Source organism: Centruroides sculpturatus, unplaced genomic scaffold (genome assembly GCF_000671375.1).
Source record: "Centruroides sculpturatus isolate CEXI.00-Female unplaced genomic scaffold, Cexi_2.0 scaffold555, whole genome shotgun sequence".
Taxonomy (NCBI): Eukaryota; Metazoa; Arthropoda; class Arachnida; order Scorpiones; family Buthidae; genus Centruroides; species Centruroides sculpturatus.
In genome coordinates, this window is record NW_019384779.1 from 394,158 (window position 1) to 400,756 (window position 6,599).

Below are 6,599 nucleotides of genomic sequence, written 5' to 3' on the forward strand. Positions count from 1 at the left end.
ATTATAAATTTATATATTGTAATTGAAACATTCTTCCTTATTATTCATTGATAGCTTCAAAATTATTAACATAAATGTAAACCCATTGCTATTGATTTCATTATTGTTAAACTTCCTAGATATATTGTAATGCAAACAATATATATATTTTTTTTAATTTTAAGGGAATGAATATATTAATACAGTAATACAATATTTTTAATTATCTACACTAGCGCCAGCAGATTAGTAGCGGACGAATGACGAAACGTATGGCGGACAAGACCGAGCTAATCAGATGACAGATTAAGTATTTGGTTATGTTGAAACGATTGACGCTTGCAATTCTTATCCTAAATATAATTTTACAACCGATATAAAATATTTAGCGGTAAAGGATATAATACATAACGGTATCGTGGCTAATACCGCCGAAAAAGAATTGATCGTGTGACCTTGGCATCTAAGGAAAATTCCCTGCTTTTTGAATATTGAGCTTTTCCTATTCTTCTTCATCTTATTTTTCAAAAGAATCTTTTAAGCAAAGCAAATGATGCATTTTCTTTTTTCTTTAACATCTCATTTTAATGGTAAGTTTAAAAACTTGTGTTTAAATTTATTTTAAAATTATTCAATTTCTAGTAATAATATCTCCACCTAAACCCAGAAAACTCCATGTGGTTAGCACGTTGGCGAGGCGTAAACCCATGATCAACTATTAGTATTCGGTGCTAGTCCAAAAAGAAACGAGAGAAAAGAATAATTAAAATGGTGGATGACTTAAAAAAAGGTAATTATAAGGAGCTACAGACTGGAATGCAGGATAGACTAGCATGGAAAAAGAGGGGCACACCGGACCTGCTATAACTAGCAGAAAACTAAAGCGGAAAAAGATCCATTCGACCACTGGAGTGCTCCCCAGAGCTGTAAGAGCCGAACCAGTTAAGACTGATACCTTAACTGGCTCGGCCATTCGGCTGACCAGCGATGATTCAAATAACTCGAAAACTGCTATCGCATATTCTGAAAGCCATTAACTGTGTTTCGAGGATGCTTCAGTCGCTTCGGCAGAAATTAAGCAAAGCTGTTGCTTTCCTGAAAAAGTGTAAAGAAAATTTCTCACAACCAAGAGAAAAATTCGACATTCAAGAAGTAACCCTTGAAAATAACCAAAATTTAGGGAACTCTTACAACATTCCAGAGAAACACGTGGAAAGTCGATGTCGCTGTTTATGAAGAATCGCCTGAAGACCAAAGCTTAACTTTTACCGTTTAAATTAGGCATTTTTTACGCTACTTTGGACAATGTAAGTAATATCACATCTTACGAATAGATTTGAGGATCTAAATAAAGCGACGGGCACGTTTCATGTTATTTTTTGTTCGACTCTGGTACTGTACAACTAACGGTGATAAACTGCATGCAACATCAAAAAGTTTCTCGGCTGTTATGAAAGTGATTTATCACCATCATTCCCAATGTAATTACTCGCATTTGGATTTTGCTTACAGAAAGACCACAATATAAGGATTAGAGGGCCTACTTCTATGTTGTGTTATAAAAAAAGAGACTTAGTTCTGTGCGTGCTCTTAAAAANAGAAAAAAATTAATTTAAAAAATTGATTAAAATGAAGAATTTATTCCTTTAAATTTATCTATTAATAAATTTTCATTATTTTCTGTTTTTTATTGAGTGTAATATATGGTATGTGTAAAAGTAATGAAATCTTGTATGGTTATAAATTAAATAATAATAAAATTTAGTAAAGATAATGCTGACTAAATTTAAACTGGATTAATATGACTCGTTATTTGATTCCTTATTTTCTGAGGCCCCCGAAACAGGAAAATCATCATTCCTGTTAATGTACTTAGGGTCAAAATTTTAAATGTTTATCTTATTATACAATATGAAATCATTTTTCTTTGTAAATTTTAATAAGTATTTGTAAGCATATATAGATCAAGAGTAAAAATTATGATTGTGAAATTTGTCCCGTTCAATGACTATCAACTATTTTTTTTATGTGTCTGTTTAAATCATTAGAACATAAATAAGTGTTATTTATTGAAAATAATGTTATTCTCTTAATCATATTAGTTTTAGTTTTAAAAATATTGTATACTTTTCTACCCTTAAGTAAAATTATATTTTCAAATATAATTTCTAAAATCATGCATGAAAATTTTTTCTTATAAATTATTTATGCAGAAATTGCAATGTGATGTTATGCATTTTAAAAATGTTATTTGTGAACATTTAGTTAAGTAATGTCTTATCTGTTTTAAAGTATGATATTTGTTAAAATTTGAGTACTCTCAATTTATTTAAGAGAACTTTAATCGCAGTATTATTAATTCTTGATCCCAACAATGTTTAAAAATTATAGAATAAGTAGAATTGTTTATACTATTTTAGTATGTACTTTTAATTTTACCAATTTTAACTGATAGATGAAGTAATAAATTCTTCATATTTTCAGAATTTATTTTTTACTAGCCTCTATCAATATTGATTGAAAAAAATAAAAGGTATATACCATGAGAATATAAACAATTATGCTTGTAATAAATATAAAGAAGTTAAAAATACTGTAATATAAAATTTGAACTTGTTAATAATTAAATAATCTTCTTGATAAATTATAAATTATTGTATTTTAACATTAANTTCGAAAGGATTCTGCCTATATATTTATCAACTTTAGTAAGAAGAGAGAGGATGTGTTATGCCTACTTAATAGTAAGAAACAATAGTAAACAAAAATGAAGTTGATTCTATGATGTTTTAATAAAAAATAAAACTTCATATAAATATATACACTTATACTGATAACGCACAGAACTATACTAATTTTTGTTTACTATTGTTTCTTACTATTAAGTAGGCATAACACATCCTCTCTCTTCTTACTAAAGTTGATAAATATATAGGCAGAATCCTTTCGAATGATTAATGAATATATTTGGTTCGTTTCTCACAACCTTTCATTTGCACATAACAGAATCAGAATCAGATAAACCTCGATTAGCTTATTATAACATATTTTGTTTCCTGGTCATTACACAATTGAGTCTTACTGCTAATTTGCATTTTTAACATTCATGATGGTCGGATTTTACGTAATATTTGTAATAGCCAAAGGTATCTAAATAAACAGAACACATTAAAATACAATAGTATTTTAAGCGTATATATTTATATGAAGTTTTATTTTTTATTTCTTAATTGAATATATGTAGGTTTATAATGTCAAAGTTATCAACTTATCCTCACAGTAATGTGAATAATAACTTGTGCTGTACGAGTGTCATTGCATATTTAATGGTATGTCTTAAATGTTACATGTTTTAGAATTGTTATATAATTTTTACAAAATGTAATAATCTATTGTATATGTTTCTTCTTATCAGTTGACTGATGAGGGGCTATACGCCCGAAACATGTAAAAGTGCCCGTATCAACTGAATAAAGAGGAAAACGCCAAGTGTTTTAATAATAGCACAGTCTTGTGTTCAATAGTAAATAAATATAAAATATCATTTTTAATAAGACTACTAAAAACTTTTGATAATCTATTAATAACAAGTTTTAATAAAATTGAAGACTGATCTTTCCAGCACCAATTTCTAGTAGATAAAAAGCAGTCAGAAACCCCTAAAGAAGGTATAGATGGATGTAAACAGGACAACTGTATGTCACCAGTTCCTTTTTCAAAAATGTTTATAATTTTAATTGGATGTGTTTTGTGTTTTTAAAAGGACTCTGTGTAATTTTCCGGCAACAAGCAGCCTACAAAGAAAGGTCAGTCGCTGAGAATGTGTTAGTCTTGGAACACAAAAAATAATAAATGGTGACCTTTTTGGTCAGTTTTGTCTTCAATTTTATTAAAAATAATTCTCCATTGGACGAACATTTACAGAACAAGTTTTAATTAAATACAAATATATGTTGTAAGAATGATAAGATCATTTTTCAGTAATAAAATTTTAATTTTATAGTATATTCAAAATAAATACCTGCTCTGTTTGATATTATTATTATATAAAAAAATGTGTAGTACAAAAATTATAAAATGATTCGGCAGAGAATATTTATATGTCATGTGTTTTATATGTAATGTGAATATGTTCTTATATGAAGCAATTTTTATATTAATATATTTATAATATGCAGGGGTCACTCTCGAAAATTTTAAAATATCATTTGCCAGTTTTTAATTTTTTTTTTTTGGCCACTTCAAATTATTTATTGCCAGCTGTTTTATTACTAATTAATGCAGGAGCTGGTGGTCTTATCAGTTTGATGTCTGGAAAGTAAAAGTAACATGTTAAGCTGTCACTTACAAGAAGAGGATCAGACATTTGGGTCTCCAATTTAAATGAAATCTGGTGAGTACATAACATTAAATACACACAGCTCCTTGTCCAAATAATAGAACCCACTTCTCAAGTATTTCCCAAAAATGGGCAACTGAAAATTTAATGTTTATCTTCTAAGTCTGAAAGTTTCACATCTGTGAGTGGTGATAGTTCAGTGGATAAGACCCAAGGCACTGGAGCTAAACGATGTAGGTTCAAAACTTTGGAAGTTTAGTTTAGTTTTGTTTTTTTATGTGTAACATTATTATTTTACCACATTACTAGCATTTATTAGTCCTCACATGTAAGCTTATGAAACAAGAGATTAAAAATTGTGACATTATTTCCTGTTTACCAAAAACAATTCAATGTAAATTAACTCTTCTACATTGTTAAATAAAATTTTTATTTTCTCATATTTATTTTAAGATATGGCATAAAAGAATTAAATATACAGAGACGTGTTACTTTTACACTTTAATTTCTATAATAAATACTTAGTTTTTTGTCAGTATCTTGTTTTATATTTCCTCAATTAAACCCCAGGATTCAAATAATTATATCTCTGTCTTTAAATCCTGGGGAATAAAGATGTTAAAAATAAACCCTGGATTGAAAAGCATGGGAAACATGTTGAAGATACTTGCATTATATTGTTTAGAGTGACAGGTAAGGAGTTTAACTAAAATTATATTTCTACAATTTGTCTAGAGTCAGACAGTACTTTCAATTTAAAGGTTCACAAAACCATGTTTTGAAATAAAATTATGCATATTGTCGAATATCAAACATGGGAAACTTACAATTCAGTTCATAAGTTAGTGTTTGACAGGCCCTCAATTCACTTTTCAAGGAACAGGCTGAATTTATACAGCCATTCAAATGTTCAGGAGTATAAGTGAACCTTTGTTAGCCTTTTTTTTTTTAATTGAACAAAATATGGACTATACTAATTTCAATCTGCTCTACAACTTTACAATTGGAACTGTAGTTCTATCTGCAATAGAAACTGAGATAATTTTAGCCCTTATTTTTTTGGGAGGTAGAGGGAATTTAGTAATGTACTAGTACCAATGACTAGTCCATACTTGTTAATGTGTGAAAGCAGGCATCATTTACATAAAACTGACAGTTCTTTCCAAGCTATTAGCCTGGATTGCTTGTTAGGAGACACCTTGTATATACAGTCAAACCTTGGGTTTCTAACTTAATTTGTTCCTAAAAGTTGTTTGAAAACCAGTTTGTTCTGAAACTGAAACAAGCTTTTCCATAAACAATATAAAATGGATTAATATGTTCCTGACCCCCTCAAAAAAGTTTTTTTAGCTACATTTCATGCATAAAAATACCTATAAAGACAATATAATATTATATATACTATTATTTTATCTATATCTATATTTATTATATATATACATATTAAAGCAAAATGTTCCATCACCACCAACCAGAACCGAAACTTAACACTTACAAAGAAGTGTTATAATTAGAGATTCAACTCTGACTGCCTGCATGAAATACAGTATAATCAAATCAATCAAGACTGACAAGTTTTATCCACACTTTCCAAAATATGTTTCAATTGATTTCAACTTTAGTTTCAGTTTCTGTGTAAAGGCTACTTTTAATTATTTTATTAGTTTGAATTAACTGGCTACTAGTATTAATATTAATATTACAATATATAACATTATATTAATAAATTTATTATCATTTAATTTAACTTAAGCTCAAATATGCTTAAGTTAAATTAAATGACAAAAATTTATTAATATAATGTTATATATTGTAATATTAATATGCCATTTATATTATGTGAATGTCAAATTAATGCAGTTTGTATTAATTAATTTGATTTCAGTTCAACTGTGGCATGCACCAAAAAATGGAAATAGTATCTTTCCCACACGCGCATTGAAATTTAATTTAAATAGCAACATCATTGATGATTTGTATTGTGATGTGAGGCGATCTCGGCAAGTAGTCCTGTCATCGATTGGTCAGGCCATCAACTTTCTTTAACGTCAGAAATATAGAAAGTTGAGCTTTGGTGGCCAGTTCCGCCAAGTAGCTTGTTTGACATTCGAGGCAAAAATGAGTTCAAAATTTTGTTCATAAACAGAATTCTTTGAAAAGCAAGATGTTTGAAGGTGTTACAAGGTTTGATTGTATTTTATTGATTTGTTATGAGTGAGTGTTTATATATAAATATATATAAATATATATAAACACTCACTCATAAATTTATATATATATA

General features: G+C 28.3%; 1 protein-coding gene across 1 annotated transcript in view; it reads left to right on the forward strand.

Moving 5' to 3' along the window:
* Positions 1–236: 236 nt before the first annotated feature.
* LOC111629144 overlaps positions 237–6,599 on the forward strand; it is a 35,680-nt gene continuing 29,317 nt past the window's right edge. The window contains exon 1 of the mRNA XM_023373012.1: positions 237–569. The gene's annotated coding sequence lies outside the window, so the exon portion shown is untranslated. The remainder of the gene's footprint in view (positions 570–6,599) is intronic.